Here is an 18,102-nt window from a genome sequence, read left to right as displayed (position 1 = left end):
TTGAAGTTCAAGAAGAGGACACTCATCGCAAAGAATCTCCACTTTTTTATGCTTGGGGAAAGGTAACAGAACACGATGCATTTATTCTCTTTGATCCTGGCTCTACTCACAACTTCATCTGCATGGAGTTGGCCACCAAGCTAGGTATCCAAGCATATGAAATGGGAGATGAAGCGAACGCGGAAGGAGTTTTCAAGGGACAGGAGGCCTCGGTTACTCCCTTGATTGGGAAGCTAAGGCTCCATGTCCAAAGTTATGTAGATAAAGATAACTTTTCATATCACCTCTTAAGCATGAAGATGTCATTTTAGGGGCACCATGGTTTGATCGCATGGCTGCCGACATCAAGTTCCCTGGAAGGCGTATTTAGTTTACGTACAGGGAGAAGACTATGCATATAGATGCTAACGAGTCAGGTCACACTACCCCTTGTACATAAAGAAGCTTTTGATAAGTCAATAAAGAGCTCTATTTCCGCGTATATGATATTTGTAAAAGACTCTCAAAATGAACCTACTGATTTGTCAACTAAAAATGAAGGGAATAAAAAAGAACTAGAGTTGTTTAACTTTCTTAGTGGATTTCAAGATGTTTTTATTGACGACATCCCTAGTGAGCTATGCGGCAAGTGCATGAGTTAATTGAGAAAGGCATGGTTAGGTCTAGCTCATCCCCATTTTGTTCACCCATGTTATTAGTGCAAAAAAAAGACGACACATATCGTATGTGTGTCGACTATAGAGCACTAAATAGGATCACTATCAAGAATAGGTTTCCCGTTCCATGGGTAGAAGACCTATTTGATAAGCTACAAGGATTGACCTACTTCAGTAAGATTGACCTAAAAAGTGGCTACCATCAAATAAGGATAGTTGATCAAGACATTGTAAAGACCGCATTCCGCACTACATTTGGTCTTTACGAGTACATTGTCATGCCTTTTGGCTTGACCAATGCACCAGCTACCTTCAACCGAATGATGGAGAAGCTATTCAAGCCTCACCGTAGCTTCACTGGAGTGTTCTTCAATGATATTATCATCTACTCCAACTCTTCGGATGAACACAAGCGACATCTCCATGTAATTTTTCAAGTCCTAAAAGAGAATAGGCTTTTCATAAATCGAAAGAAAAGTGAATTTTTCTTGCAAGAAATTTAGTATTTAGGTCACATTATCTCTCAAGATGGTATCCAAATGGATCCATCAAAGTTGGAAGTAATAAAAGGATGGCCTATTCCAAGGAATTCGCATGAACTAAGAAGCTTTATAGGTATATGTGCATATTATAGACGCTTTATAGAAAAATTTCACTAATAGCAGGACCATTGCATGACATAACTAAAAAGAACATTAAGTCTACATGGTCTGCAAAAGAGAACAATGCTTTTGAACAGCTCAAGGAGAAGCTCATCTCTCAAGTGTGCTTACACTCCCGGACCTCTCAAAGCCATTTGAGGTCCAATGTGACGCTTGTGGTGATTGCCTTGGAGCTGTTTTGCTCCAAGAAGGGCACGCCATAGCCTATGAGAGTCGAAGGCTCGACCCTATTGAGCAAGCTCTAGGCATATATGAAAAGGAACTCCTCGCAGTTCTACATGCCTTAGACTCGTGGAAGCACTATTTATTGGGGACTCCTTTCATTCTACGAACGGATCACCAAAGCCTTAAGTACTTCATGACACAGACCAAGTTCTCCGACAAACAAATGAGGTGGGAAAATTTCCTCTCACAATTTCACTTTCATATTGCTCACATTGCTGGCAAGCATAATCTTGTAGCCGATCCACTCTCAAGACGACCGAGACTGAATGCGGTATCAATAGCTACTCAGAATGATCTATCTATTATGATAGATAAGTACGCTAAGGATCCCAATTTCAAAGATGTGATTTCAGCCCTTGCACTAGGGAAGAAAGAGGAACCATTTACCCTACAAGATAGTTATCTTCTTTATGGAAATAGGCTATGCGTTACAAGCTCACTACGTGAGAAAGTGATGAATGAATATCATGCTCCTCCTTATGGGGGGCATAGAGGGATTCAAGCTACCCTAAGAGGGATAAAAACCTACTTCTATTGGCCTACCATGAAAGCGAACATACAAGAGTATGTCTCAAAATGCGTGGTTTGCCAAAAGACAAAGTTTGATAGGGGGAAGCAACCCGGTTGCTTCAACCTTTGCCAATCCCTAATTCACCATGGGAGATGGATTTCATCTTTGGATTGCCCAAGTCTATCCATGGGAATACGAGAATATGGACGATAGTAGACAGGTTCAACAAACAAGCTCATTTCATACCTGTCAAAAAGACTATCAAAGCCCATCAAATGGCAACCCTCTTCATATCACAAATCTTCAAGTACCATGGCTTGGCAACGTCCATAGTGTCGGATAGAGATCCTAGAATGACCAATAATTTCTAGAAGGGTCTCTTTGAGAATTTAGGGACAAGGCTAAACTTCTTTTCAGCCTATCACCCGCAAACGGATGGCCGAAGTGAAATAGCTAACCTAAAAATTCTTGATCTACTAAAATCCTCTGTAATAGAAGTAGACCAAAGGTCCCAATGGGAGAAGTACTTACCGTTGGTGGAGTATGCCTACAATAACACTATACATACCTCCACGGGAAAAGCACCTTTCGAGGTAATCGAGGGAAGATCCAAAAGTCCCCTGCTACTTAAGGTACATGGGAAGATTTTCGCTACAGATGAGTATAGCCGAGACATACAAGAATCTTTCAAAAAGATTAAGGATGCTATCTCTATCTCACAGCAAAGGCAACAGACTGCTGCTAATAAGCACAGAAGAGCTCAAGAATTTAAAGAAAATGATTGAGTCTTGCTTAAGTTTCCCAAGGCTCGATTAAGGCAAATGACGTGCAAGAATCCTACGGGACACCATAAGTACTATGCTAAGCTAGCAAAAAGGTACTATGGTCCCTTCCAGATTCTTAGGCCTATCAATGAGATGGCCTATCAACTCAAGTTGCCCGACCATTGGCTCATACACAATGCTTTTCATGTGAGCTTCTTGAAGCCTTACAAAGGTGAGCCACCCCATGAAGCAACCATTGAAGACCCACCGAAGATCGAGGACCAAGAAGAGGTGTTGCAGCCTGAGTCCATTGTCTGACATGAAGACAAGGTATTGAGAGGCGGTAAGATTATCCGACGATATATTATTAAGTTCAAGAACTATCCTTTTAAAGATGCTAGATAGATGCAAGGCATACAATTAAAGGATAACCTAAACCTTGTCAATGCTTACAATGATTCCTTAGAGTAAGCAAACGGAAATATGTATAAATGAATAAAGTTTTTGTCTTATAAGACTCTCTTTTTCTTTATATTTGTCCACAATTGTTAAGAAGTATGAATGCTTAGGATCAGGTTTGCGGAGACAACCTCTCCCAAACACCAAGTAGAGCTTGTCACTCTACTATGGAAGATTGATAGGACTAATGCACAGACATGCTTGCAACAGCTTAGGCTCTCAAGCGCCAAATGGGGAGAGGTAATGTCATAATAACTAATATCTCATTCTCCTAAATGATTTTCTCATGTTAAATTGATCGTTTAATATGGGGAAGTACTAGGGGAGAGAAGGCTAGAATATTGGTAAGGCTAGCAGACTAGTCACAGTAGGGATCCAAAGGAGGGAAAATAGGGATCCAACGAGGGACCATCTGCAAAAGAGCAATGTGCATCAATGGGCTTCAAAGACCCTAAGATTCAGCCCATTAAGACTTCCAAAAAGATTAGGTTCCAAAATTCAAATGAAATGTTCAATGGCCAATCCTTACGTAAACTGGATGCTTTGGGAAGACCACAAAGTCTTCCCACATCCCTAGATGGGAGGGGGCGAGCCCTAAAGGTAGGGGAAGAGAGAGAAGAGGTGAGAGAACACACACACACACACACACACACACACACACACACTCAAGGCTTCCCTTTACACAAAGGGCATATTAGACACATGTCAGGTTCAGTAAGAAGCTCCCCCTAGGGATAGGTTAGGCATAGGTCCACACAAATCACTATGAACAAGTGCCAACTGTGTATCTCTTCTACTGCTTCTATGCTTATGTGGCTGCTGTGTTTGCTTACCATACAGACAATGTTCACAGAATTCAAAATCATTAAATGAAAAGCCAGGCAAATAACCAGAACGAGACAAGATTTCCATTCCCTTCTTGGACATATGTCCTAACCGGCTATGCCACAAAGAAACGTTCGGCTGCTCGGTTACATTGATTACATTTTTAGAGAAATTTGATACATAAATCATGTAAAGTCCTCCAGACTTTACTCCATGTGCTACTGTCATAGAACCCTTGGATATCTTCCACATGTTCTGTCCAAAAGTGGTGACGTAGCCAGCATCATCAAGTAAACCTGTGCTGATCAAGCTCTTTGTAATTGCGGGAACATGTCTCACATTCTTCAGCGTGAAAGAAGAGCCATTCTGAAACTTCAATTGAACATCTCCAACACCTAAGATCTCACATGTCTGTCCATTGCTTAGCCGAACATGATCTTTAGTGGTCACATAAGAGGTAAACCACTCCTTGTTTGGAGACACATGAAGTGATGCCCCTGAGTCTATAATCCAGTCACTCAGTGCATTTCCATCAGATGCTGTAAGAAGAGCTGAGTCCATTGTATTCTTCAAGAAGTAGATGTCTCCTGACACTAGACTGTCATCCTCTGCAACAGTGTTTGTCACATTTATTTCTTGAATCTTCACTGAGGACTTGTTCTTCTCACCATGGTCTTCAGCTTTCTCTTTGCCTTTTTCTGCTTTCCATTCTCTGCAGTCTCTTTTCATGTGACCCTTCTTGCCACAATGGTAGCATTCTATGTCACTCTTGCCTTTAGCACTGCGGGACTTGCTAAGAGACCGATTCCTCTTTCCACCTTTGTACTTTTCTTTGGTCCTTCCCCTGACAACTAAGGCTGTTCCTTTGCCTTTGTCCATTGTCTTTCTATTGGTTTCTTCAGTAAGCAGACTTCCTTCTACACCTGCTATATTCAAACCATCTGGAGGTGCAGAATTACTCAAAGCTGTGCGAAAAGTGTCCCAACTTTCCGGTAATGTGATCAACAGGAACATAGCTCTAACAGGTTCATCAAACTTGACACCTTGAGCTGACAACTGACTATAGATTGTGTTGAATTCATTCAGATGATTGGACATAGGTGTCCCTTCTTTCATCTTCAAGTTAACAAGCTTCTTAAGCCAGTATACCTGTGAAGCTGCACTCTGCTTCTCATAAAGATCACTCAGCTTTAACCATGCTTGATAAGCCGACATCTCGTCTGCTACATTGAAGTAAACGCTTTCTGCCAAAGTCAGCATAATGGTAGAAAGTGCCAATTCATCCATTTCGCTCCATTCATCTTCGTCCATATCTTCTGGTTTTACCCCCTTGAGCTTTATAGGTTTTATCTGCTTCTTTTGTACCAAAACGTGCCAAATCTGCTTCTTCCACAATGGGAAATTGGTTCCATCCAGCTTCTTGATATTGTAAAGAGCAGTGTCCTGTGATCCAGCCATAGCTACGCTTCACAGTGGTTTACTTTCCTGGGAAAAATTCGGCAGAGTTTCCCCTGTAAACTGACCTCTGAACCAATATCAACCTGTCAAATGAACCAAGAAAGCTTCAGATTTTGCATAAATTTCGGCAGAGTCTCCTTTGTAAAATGGCTTTGGTGTACTCAAAAAACAGTTAAAAAAACACTGTCTCTCTAACACTGTAAGCTGTGGGTAAACCTGTCCTGCACCTGTACTGTCTATGACTGTCCTGTCACTGTCCTGTAAGCATAGACTATGACAATGCCTCAACGGCAGTAAAGCAAAGATGCAATCCCAACTGTCTAACTCACAGTCAATACATCCTAGCTGCCTATCTAAGGGTGCTCGAGGGATCGCTCCAAGACCTGTATCAACGAAAGGATCTCAACATTCGAGAATCCCCCAGCTCAATAAAACCTCACTCGACCCTCAACAAAGGCTGCAGTAAATCTGACAGTACATAGACTTCCCACAAAGTCATACATCCACAAATTTCCCACTATATGCTGTAACCGCTACGGCGGTTGTTTGCTGCGTGACTCACAGCCAGCAAACCCTCAACAAACATACATTATCTCTGACAATACATCCCATGTGGAAGTACCTGCAATGTCAGGATGAAATCTGGAATATCAAGCAGCAAACGCAGGCTACCTGATGAACTAGTGGATGTCGCCTACAGTCTGTGTGTAGATGCGCCCGTGTCGTATGTGACACGCCTCCAAGAACTGTGAGCCGTCCTTCGATGTGTAGACAGCCACAAATCAACGCTCTGGGAGTGTCGATATCCTCAGCACCTGCAGTCGTAGGCCGAAAACCCCAAATTTGCAGAGTCGGATCTGCACCCACTGAGACCACGTAGTCGAAAATGGCCTGCGCAGACCTTTGTCGAAGCCGAACGGTGGCCAAGATGACCTCATAATGAAATTCTGACAACACCAAGCCCTTCGAGCTCTCCCACGAGATTTGGGGCCGTGTCTTCGCCTGTCGAATTTCACTCCAATCTGAGCTGGTGACTCTAGCCTCCTGCAGTGCTGCCCCGAGCCTCGATCTGAGCTCTGATACCAGTTGAAGGAGTACGAGCGGAAGTGCGACGCGAGAGAGAGTGCGAGAAGAAGAGCACGACGATATGGTGAACTCACTCTACTATAATGTGTAGAGCATAGTGAGTCTTATTAGGTTTTAACAAAAGAATATGTGTACATACCTGGCGGCCCGCCCACTTACCTGGGCGACCACATTGGGCTTTATACCCCAACAGTTTCTTTGCGGGTAGAGGATCTCTTTTTACCCTACAACATCATTCCAAGATGGAGGACTAATCCATTTGGTGCTTGGGAGACGTAGCTGCCGCAAGCATGTCTGCTCTTTAGTCCATATCATACTTCCAAAGTAGAGTGACAAGTTCTACTCGGTGTTTGTGAGATGTTGTCACAACAAACATGATCCTAAGCATGCATACTATTTAAATTTGTTTACAATAAAAAAAGAACTAGTCTTATAAGACAAAAACATTGTTCATTTAAAATGCATTTTTATATGCTTACTTTAAGGCATCATTGTAAGCATTGACAAGGTTTGTATTATCCTTAAGCTAGGTTCTTTGCATCCATCTAGCATCTTCAAAAGAATAATTCTTAAACTTAGTAAGATTTGTCAGATAATCTTACCATTTCTTAATACTTTGTCTTCATGTCATAGGATGGACTCAGATTGAAGTACTTGATCTCCGATTTTTGGAGGGTCTGCAACTATTGCTTCTTTTGATGGTGCTCCTTTGTAAGGATTACGTAGGCTCTCATGGAAAACATGGTGCATGAGCCAATGGTTGGGGCAACTTTAATTGATAAGCCATCTCATTGATTGGCTTAAGAATTTAAAAAGGAACATAGTATCTTTTCGCTAGTTTAGCATAATACTCTTGGTGGCCTATAGGATTCTTGCCCGTAGTATGCCTTAGATGAGCCTTGAGAAACTTTAGCAAGACCCAATAATTTTTCTTAAAGGCTAAGGCTCTTCTATGCTTATTGGCACCAGCCCATTTTTGCCTTTGCTTTGAGATGGATATAACCTCTTTAATCTTTGGAAAAGATTCTTGTGAGTCTCGGCTATATTCATCAATATGCGAAGATCTTCCCATGTACTTTAAGTAGTAAGGGACTTTTGGATCTTCCCTCATTAAGCTCGAAAGATGCTTTCCCCATAGAAGTATGTACAATGTCATTGTACACATACTCTATAAGAGGTAGATACTTCTATCATTGAGAATGTTGATCTACTTCCATGACATAGTCTTTAAGTAGATCAAGAATCATTAGATTAGTTATTTCAGTTGGTAATCCGTTTGTGGATGATAGGCCGAAGAGAAATTTAATCTACTTCCTAGATTCTCAAAGAGACCCTTCTAGAAATTACTGGTCATTCTAGGATCTTTGTCTGATACTATGGATGTTGGAAAGCCATGATGCTTGAAAATTTGAGATCTGAAGAGGGTTGCCATTTGATGTGCCTTAATAGTCTTTTTGACAGGCATAGAGTGTGTTTTCTTGTTAAGCATGTCGACTGAAACAATCCAAGTTGCTTCCCTCAATCAAATTTCAATTTTTGATATACCACGCATTTTGAAACATACTCTTGTATGTAAACTTTTCATGGTAGACCAACAGAAATACATTTCTACTCCTTGAAGAGTAGATTATGGATTCCCTCTTTGCCCCGCACAAGGAAAAGTATGGGATTCATACATGACTTTCTTATTGTATGGGTGACTAACACATAGCCTATCGCCATTTGAAAGATAACCATCCTTCAAGGTGAATGGTTCTTTTTTCTCCCCTAATGCAAAGGCTGTAATTACATACTTAAAGTCTCGGTGAGTAGCATACTTATCTATCATAAAAGATAGATCATTGTGAGTTGCTATAGACACCACATTTACCCTTGGTCGTTGTGAAAGTGCATCGACCACTTGATTGTGCTTGCCAACAATGTGAGCAATATGATATTTAAATTGCAAAAGGAAATTTGCCCACCTCATTTGTTTGTCGGAGAGCTTGGTTTGCGTCATGAAGTTCTTGAGGCTTTGTGATCCATTCGTAGGATGAATGGAGTCCCCAAGAGATAGTGTTTCCACGTGTTTATGGCATATAGAATAGCTAGTAGCTCTTTTTCGTATTTGCCCAATACTCACTTATCGAAGTTGAGTCTTTGACTCTCATATGCTATGGCATGCCCTTCTTGAAGCAAAATAGCTCCAAGGCAATTACCACAAGCATCACATTGGACCTCAAATGACTTTGAGAGATCTAGTAGTGTGAGCACACGGTTCCTGTATTTGCTTACCATAAACACAATGCTCACAAAACTCAAAATTATGAAATGAAAAGCCAAGCAAATAACCATAACGAGAAAGTATTTCCATTCCTCTTTTTGACATATATCCCAGCCTACGATGCCACAGTGACACACTTGGCTACTCAATCACATTAATTACATGGTTTTTAACCTCTGAAACATGTAAAGTGTACAGAGTTCCTGACTTGCTGCCATGTGCTACACTCATCGAACCTTTGGAGATCTTCCAAGCGTTTTCCCAAAAACTGTCACATTACCCACATCATCCAACTTCCCTGTACTGATCAAGCTCTTTCGGATTGCTGGAACATGTCTGACATTCTTGAGCCATAAAGAAGAGCCATTCTAAAACTTCAACTGCACATCTCCCACTCCAAGTATATCACAAACCTGCTCATTGCCAAGTCTGACATAATCTTAGTAGCCACATATGATGTAAACCACTCTTTGTGTTGAGAAACATGTAAAGATGCCCCTGAGTCGAGGATCCAATCACTCATAGCATGTCCATCCTCTGTAGTCAAGAAAACAGAATCAAAATTGCTTGTGAGGAAGATGTCACCAGCTGCTATACCAGAATCACTGTCTGAACCAGATCCTGTGACATTCACCTCTTCAATCTTCACTGAATTCTTCTTTTCATCTTGCTCAGCACTCTTTGTTTTGCCTTTTTCTTGTTTCCAGTTCGTACAGTCTCTCTTCATGTGACCCTTCTTGCCACAATGGTAGCATTCTATGTCATCCTTTGACTTCGAGTCACGAGACTTACTTCGGTTTTGTGGCTTCTTACCCTTCTTCTCTTTAGACTGTTGTCTCCCTCGAACGACTGAAGCACTATTGCCTTTGCCTTTGTCAGTGTTCTTCCCGTTCACTTCCTCTGTAAGCAAGATGCCTTCTACATTGGCACTTGTAAGACCCTCTGGCATGACAGAATTACTTAATGTCGTGTGAAAAGTATCCCAACTATCTGGCAAAGTGATTAAGAGAAACATAGCCTTCAATGAATCTGGAAAGACTATCTCCTGTGCTGTTAACTGGCTGAAAATTCTGTGAAATTCATTGAGATGATTTGACATGGCTGTCCCTTCCTTCATCTTCAAATCCACCAATTTCTTGAGCCAGTAAATATGAGAAGCAGCACTTTGTTTCTCGTACATACCACATAGCTTTTGCCATACGCCATACGCTGTAGTCTCTTCTGCTACGTTGAAGTAAACATTTTCTGCCATTGTCAACATGATTGTGGAACAAGCTAACTCGTCAAGCTCTTCCCACTCATCTTCAGCCATACCTTCTGGTCTCTCCCCTTTGAGCTTCAGTGGCTTCACTTGTTTTTTCTGCACCAAAACCTGCCAAATCAGCTTCTTCCAGAATGGAAAGTTTGTGCCATCCAGCTTCTTATGTTGTAAAGAGTCTCACTTTGAGAAGATGCCATGTCTGCCAAACCATTTACTCTCGGGAAAAATCGGGCAGAGTTTCCCCTGTAAACTAGTCTCTGTACACAATAAACAAGTTGTAAACAACAAGCTGAACACCTCTCCTCAAGAACTGTCAGTATTTTGAAAAATTTTGACAGAGTCTCCCCTGTAAACTGAGCTCTGATCAAAAGATAGCTCAAAAACAACCATAAATAGCTGACCAGAGACAAATCTAAAAATCTCTGTAATATGCTATCCTGTAAGCATACATTGTCTCCTGTCTGGGCGATCACATAACCTGTATTTGTCTCAAGACTGAACCCTAAACAATACCTCAACGGTCTGATGCATAAGATGCAATTCCGTGTCTACACAAAGTCATACATCCTATGGGATAAAAGTCGCCGAAGAGGATGAGTGTAGAGGGGAACTCCAGCAACCTAATCCACCTCACACTGGGTAGCCCAGCCCCCAGTGCTTGGCTTCAAAAAACCTCACACACGACCCTCTCAGATGGCTCAGCAAACTGCCCAGAACTAGCATACATCCTACAATAGACCAATCCCTATCCTATGACCATTGCGGCGGTCTGTCTGCTAGCGTGACTCACAACTAGCAGACCCACAATCATAATACATCAATCTGCAATACATGCCAGTGGTGTCAAGCTGTCATATGGCCACACAATTCCCCTGGAATGTGGCAAGCACAAGAAGTAGCAATGCAGACTGCAATATATATATCTGATGATATATATGTGTACTTGGTCTATAGATGATGCTTTGAAGACTAATGAGTGATGTATGTCAATGCCGATATTGATGCCGACCACCTCCTGCTTGCCAATCTACACAAGATGGGTTTCTTTGCAGCTGAAATCTATCTTTTGATGTAGTGCTCAGAATGAAATTCTGAGGGCATAAACAGCTTCGAAAGGGGGATAAAACCTCAGGTTACCTACTAAAAATACTCCCGGAACGACGAGTGTGAATTTCCAAGCTCCGGATCCAAAATCTGCCTGAACGGTGCGGGCGTGCGCAATTACGCGAAACCGCACTGAACCTTGCTCTGATACCAATTGAAGTCGCGGAGCGGAGCTTAGATCGACTCTCACACACACACACACACACACACAGAGATACACAGATAGAGAGCTTACACAGTACGCATAGAATTCGTTGATGGGCTATCTCTCAAATCTTATTATTCACACAAGTTAGGCGGCCGGCCGGCCATATCTGTATAAGAGGCCACTTGGGCTTTAATCCCAACATGTGTGTGGTGTATACCCCCCCAGCACACCCCTTGCTTGCTTGGGGCGAGTTCTACGTTTTTCTCATGCCTCAAGCTCATTGGACCGCTCTCCCCCTAGCCAATCACATGCAGCATGCATTTCAAGTACATGGGTAGTCTTTGGACAAGTGTCCTCCTTACCCCTTAGAGAGAGAGAGCTTGAAAATATCTAGATATTTGTTGGATGGAAATAGAAGCTCATTGAATCCCTCTTTAGCCCAACCAATAGCATTCAAGCACACCATGTGGCTAAGCATAGGGAGAGTCTGCTGACATGTGTCCCATGTGCCCCTTTAGAAAAGGGGTGTCGTTTGGGTGAGTGGGAGGTTAAGTCAAAGATTCCCCTAACTTTGAGGCTTTTCCCCTCCTTTGTAGGGTCTCTTTTTGACTCAAGCACCTTACCCCCCATGCATGGGAAGCTTCTCAAGCACCTTCTTCATTAAGCATGATCGGCATCTCAAGCACCTTAGTCACCCAGCACGACAAGTACCTCAACCACCTTAGTCATCAAGCATGACAAGCACCTCAAGCACCTTAGTCATTAAGCACGACAAGCACCTCAAGTACCTTAGTCATCAAGCACGACAAGCACCTCAAGCACCTTAGTCATCAAGCATGACAAGCATCTCAAGCTTAGGTCGGGCTCCCACCTCAAGCTCAGCGTCCCTAGCTTGCCTAAGGTCCAAGGACTTTTAACACTAACCATTGGAGGTCTTTAATGAAGCTAACCCTAAGGTCTTTTCAGCTCCATTAGATGCACGTTGCTCTTTGATAGACTACCTCCTTTTAAACCCGTATTGAGATGTAACCATCTCTCCTCTTGGTCCTCTGTTGAGATAAGTCTAGAAGCACTTATTGCACATTGCTCTTTGGTAGACCATCTCCTTTTGGACCCCTATTGAGATGCAATCATCTCTCCTATTGGTCCCCTGTTGAGATATGTTTAGAAGCACATGTCTCTATTCTAACTCTTGTTCCCGTTTATTCTCCCACATTAAATTATCAGTTTAATATGAGAAAATCATTTGGGTTAGCTAGATATTAGATTTTATGACAATAAAGTATTAGATTATTGAAAAGATTAATGCAATAATGAACTATTTAAATTACAATATATTTCAAAATATTTAAAAAAAAAGTGAAAGAGTCATGGTGCTTTAAAACAATAAGAAAGTGATAAAATTATGAGGTTGAGGTTAACTAGAATTATAGAAGGTAACACATTGTTCGGGAATTATGAGGTTGAGGTTAACTAGAATTATAGAAGGTGACACATTGTTCGGGAATGCCTCTTTTATTAAGCGACCAAGTTTTCTACTCACAAAGAAGAAAACCGCAAATACTAGGAAGTTTTTTGAAATTTGCATATTTTTAAACTAAGTTCTCATATATTTCATTGATTTTTCTTTTGTTACCATGGTTTGCTCATTAATATATATCGTATGGAGTTTACTGTTCTTCCTAAAACAAAAAAAAGCAATTTCTACATTAGGGATCATATGCTTTATACAACCAATATTTTTATTGCAAGAGTTAAAGCTTCGCCAAAATAGGGGTCATCTAGTGATACATTATAATTCGGGCGAACTTGCAGATAAGTTGGTACGTCTGCTAAATTACTTTCAATTCCTCCATGGAATTGGTCTTGCAAGTTTTTATGTCGGGTATCTAAAATCATAACTAAGCAGGATAATGCTAAACCTGCTCTAAATAGAGGGTTTACTTCTATCTGTACACAACCAAGATGAACAAAGTGATAGCCTTTTTTACTGGATTCACCTTTATCATGTTGCAGGATCTCAGTGAGCTTTATGAAATGCATTTGATTATCTATAGGGATAGATGCTACTGATCTATTATCTAAGTAAACTGTTTAGGCTTTAAGTTTAAATAGATTTCTATGTTTATATACTTGATCAGGCTTTAAGTCTCGTGTTTGCCATTGGGCAGAGGGTTCGGCTTCTTCTACAGCTATGGAGAGATGTGCAAGAGACTGGGTCACTTTTGACAATGGTTTGTTCAAGAATGCCATTGAGATTTTACATGGTAGTGAGCTGACCGGTAGGAGTTTCTGTGGGAATTTACTGCGGGTATTTATCGAGGATTTGTTGCCTATGGCTATATCCCAAATGCCGACGGTGACCTTCAGACTACGCGACCACGCGACCTTGACTTTCAACACAATACAAAAAAATGGCAATTGCTTCTTGGAGCAAAGAATTGTTGAAAGAGAACAGTTTCTGCTAATCGCTCTTATAGCAGGAGATGAAGAGCTTATAGACTTTGAGGATTAAGATGAAACTCACAAGAGGTATTTTCACACAATGATGATACACAGATAAATATGTGAAACACAAATAGACTCTGATACCAAAATACGCACACTAAACAATTGCAAGCGGAAGCTGTGTATTATGAAGTGAAAGGGTTACAAGGGAAATACACTATGTGTGCAGGGGGTCGATAAGGGGATTGTATACAAGGCTTAGGTGAGACTTGAGAGGCTTTACTCGAGATCACTAGAGCTCACACTTGAGATCATTTACAATGAAGGGGCGTTCTCCGTATATAGAGAGGTGAGGTACCTTTCCAAGGTAGGTAACTTGTCGTGCGCACTAAGTTGTTAGTGGAGAAGGAATCACTTTTGTAAAGTGACTAGACAAGTGGAGAGGGAATAAAGTGGCTTTGTATTTTAAGTAGAATCTTTTGGGGCACGCCACTATAGATTAGATGCTCAGTTACTATGTGCTGACATAGCCGTGGCACCTAAGATGACCTAAGTGATGATGTCATCCACCTTGCCTGTGGAACGAGTCGACTTAGGATGTCAGCAAGGACATTTTTGGAGCCTTTGACGTGTTTGTACTTGTAGTCCACTGATCAAACTAGGAGGCTTGTTGGAATAGTCATTTGTCATTGTTGGCAAGAATGTGCATCTTTTATCCAGATAGGGATCTGCTTGTGTTAGGGTTGCAACCTCAGTTTGGGTGGCTGCTTGTGTTAGGTTAAACTCATTGAGATAGACATTTGGCCATTCATGAAGATATGGTATACTGAATCTGATGCAGAATAGTTGTACTATGAACCTTTTCCTTCCATCCGAATTTGAAATTCTTGTTGTTGAAGGTAATAGGCTGTAATTTGTCCAAAATATCATTGCCAATGATCATATCATAACTTGGCTGAAAACAAAGATAGGCAAAGATAGGTATTCTAGAAATAACCATAATTTGACCCGAGTTTTTATCGGCTCTTTGGATTTGTTAGAACATTTAATCAGAAATGATTCGTCTAGCTTAGGCGGGTCAGCTTCTTTAGAGATTTTTGCTTCTAAATCAAAGTCTGCATAGTTAACATAAAACTTTCTCCAGTCTCTATACCATGATGATCTAAGTACTGCCACCTTGGTATTGATCCATTTGGCCTTATCTTTATCAGTCTGAGGTTCAATAGGGTATTTTGGATCTAGAATAGTTTCCTTATAGGAGTGATAGATGGAGGAGTCTACCTTTATTGCATGAGTTAGAAATGGTAGATCTTCTGCAGGAATACCATCAATACTGATTGATGGAGATTCCAAGATATCTTGTCTTTGTGCTTCATTAATTTCTTTAATTGTAATTGAGACATTATTTTTGGTTTGAGACTCTTTACCTTTATTTGATGAAGAGCTTGCACTTGATTCTCTAGTTGAAGAAGCTAGGGGTGATTTTATTTTGTAAGGGGCTTTGCTGATTACCATGATATCTGCTTTTAGTGATAGGATATCTTTATTGCCAATTTGATATTCATTGGCCACTTGTAGGTTTGAAGACTCCTCACAAGATGGTTGGAATTTTTGTTGTTTAGACAGAGTTAATGATTCTTTAAGTCTTTGTATGTCTTCTTTGGATAGTAGATTACCTTCTGACGTTGGTTCTTCAGCTGTTTCTGGTGATTGTACTTTTGGTAGCAAAATATCACATGGAACTGTACCTGGAGAGGTTGTAACTGCAATTGGTGGATATGATGGATATTTCTCACCCGCCTAGAGAGAAGAGCTTTCTGTCTTTCTTGCAGATTGGTTTCCCATCAAAGTAGAGCTTGCTGCTTTTCAAGCAACTCTTCCCTTTGTTGTAATTCTGTTTCTCTCTGGAGAAACTCTTTGTATGATAGATCAGAGGGTTTATGTGAGGTCGATGGAAGATCTTGGGGATATTTGATGGTTTCATCATCAAAACTGGAAGGTTTGGTTTTGATTTTGCCAGAGACTACATTGCTGATAAAGTGATGATCAAAGAGAGGCTTATTTGCCTAAATTTTTTTCATTTTCATTTTCTTTGCTAAAGCTGGAATAAGCATTCTTTCTAAAGCTGGTGGTTTAAGTTTATCAGCTTCCTTTAGCACAACTTTCAGTTGCTTCTGAAATGTAGTTACCTCTTTGTAACTTTTCTTTGAAAAGGTCTTCTTACCTGATTTTAAGAGTCGATAAAGAAATCTGAATTGTTTGACTTTGAGTCTTCAGACCTGTATTGTTGTTTTTCTTTAGAATGCTTTTTCCATTGTTGAGGATTAAAAGAAATAGGAATGAAGTCTTCTAAGCTCATTACATAGAGAGCTATGGGACAACCCTCAAAACTTGAGTCTAAATTGTAGTTGTTGTTTACTGATGAAGAAGGTTTGCTTGAACTGAGCAATACTGAATTCGAACTCTGAGAGATCCGAAGAGGATAGCTCTGAGTAGCTATACCCATATTCTAGGATTATATTTTTGAATGCCACTGATTTTTTCTTATTGGGACATTCAAAGGCCCAATGACTTGTTTTGCCACACATAAAACATCTATTATCATTCTTTGAAGATGTGATTTGCGGTTGGAAGCGGTGTTTTTTAGCCAACAAAGTGGTTGGCTGATGGTCGAAGTGTTTGATGGTCGAGTTTGAAGCTGACAGAGATGGTGTAGCCAAAATTTGGCCCCATATTTACGAGCGTTGAAGATTCCGAAGATTGGTTAGCACATTTCGAGTTATGGTTACTGTCGATGCGTATGTCGACGGATGCAAAAAATTTGGAGACGGTGCCGTTGTTGATGCGACGACGAGCCAAGGTGTGGTTCAATGGTTTAGAGAACAGTGATCGAGGATCATGGCAAAGATTACAAAGTCAGTTTTTGGAGCGGTTTTGAGAGGTGATTACGCCGGAAGAAGCTGGTGCAAGGCTGAAGGCGGTACGCCAAGATGTAAGTAAGGATTTCTCTATTTTCATTGAGCAGTTTGAAGCTTGTTAGAAACAATTAGAGGTTGCTATTGGGGTCAAAAGCAATTAGTATTTGAAGTTGTTAAAGCTACTAGAGTGCTTGCATCCGAGGATCAGAGAAAAGGTCAAAGACGGTGCGGATACCTATGAAGACATGGTCTATCTGGCAAAGATAAAGAGCAGAAAGGTAAAGCGGAAGCTGGAGCTGGGTATGCTAAAGCCAACAGATTATATGCCTGTTGTGGAGGTAGCAAAGTGCTCTTTGGTCCAACCAAAGGTGATTCCAATTGTTCGAAGTGCAGAACCTGTTGAGCTAAGACCTACTGTTGGCTATGTTCCTTTGAGATTTCCGGTTGGTGATGTGCATGTGCCGAGGGTGGACGAGCTTATCAACGAGGAAAAGCTCCATATTGAAGTGAACCAGAAGGCAAAAGCGGTAGCAAATGTGGAGGTTCTGATGCAGATTGAAGAGATAAAGCCCGTTCTTGTGAAAAGTTTGCATGAAAAGATAGCAGAATGCAATTGAGATGCGAATACCGAGGATTCAAAAGCTGATGAAGAAAGAGAGCAAAGTCGTGAAGATGGTTAAGCTTTTGTGGAGCAACAAGAAGATGAAGAAGCAGATACGAAGTCGGTATATGATGCCGGTGATGATGATGATACAAGCTCGATTAGTTGTGAGACAAGTGAGGAGGATAGGGTGGATGAGTCCACATCCTATGACAAGGAGACGAGGTCTGACGAACCTGAGTTGGTAAAGGTAAATCTGCCCTCTTATGTGTTTGATGATATGGTAGTAGCCCATGTGCAAGAAGAGCAGGGAACAAAGCAAGCCGAGATGCTTGATGAAGACCATGTGGTGCGGTCGAGGCCTACAGGTGATAATATGCAGGTGAAGGTGGTGTGTGGGGCCATGCTAATGGTTGTGCTGATGAAGGTAGAGATGGAATGTGCCATGGCGGTGCAACAAGTGTATAATTTTTCCAGGAGAGATAGAGCAGCCATGCCTATGGAGGAAGTCGAGGTGCATGTAGTAGAGAATGAATTTCTCTCTCCCCAGGCGTAGCATGATGCAGCGGTAGAAGAGGTGATTGAAGAGCAGGTGGTTGAAGCCAAAGAGCAAGAGGTGCTGATTGACCTTGAAGGGCCGGTAGACGAGGAAGGGCTCAATGATGTTGGAATTGAGTGTGTGGCCAAAGAAGAAGTTGTGTTGCCCACAAGAC

Source organism: Adiantum capillus-veneris, chromosome 14 (assembly GCF_014529385.1).
Source record: "Adiantum capillus-veneris isolate H3 chromosome 14, ASM1452938v2, whole genome shotgun sequence".
Taxonomy (NCBI): domain Eukaryota; kingdom Viridiplantae; phylum Streptophyta; class Polypodiopsida; order Polypodiales; family Pteridaceae; genus Adiantum; species Adiantum capillus-veneris.
The sequence above is the reverse complement of the archived record's forward strand: the minus strand, read 5'-3'. Positions refer to the sequence as shown.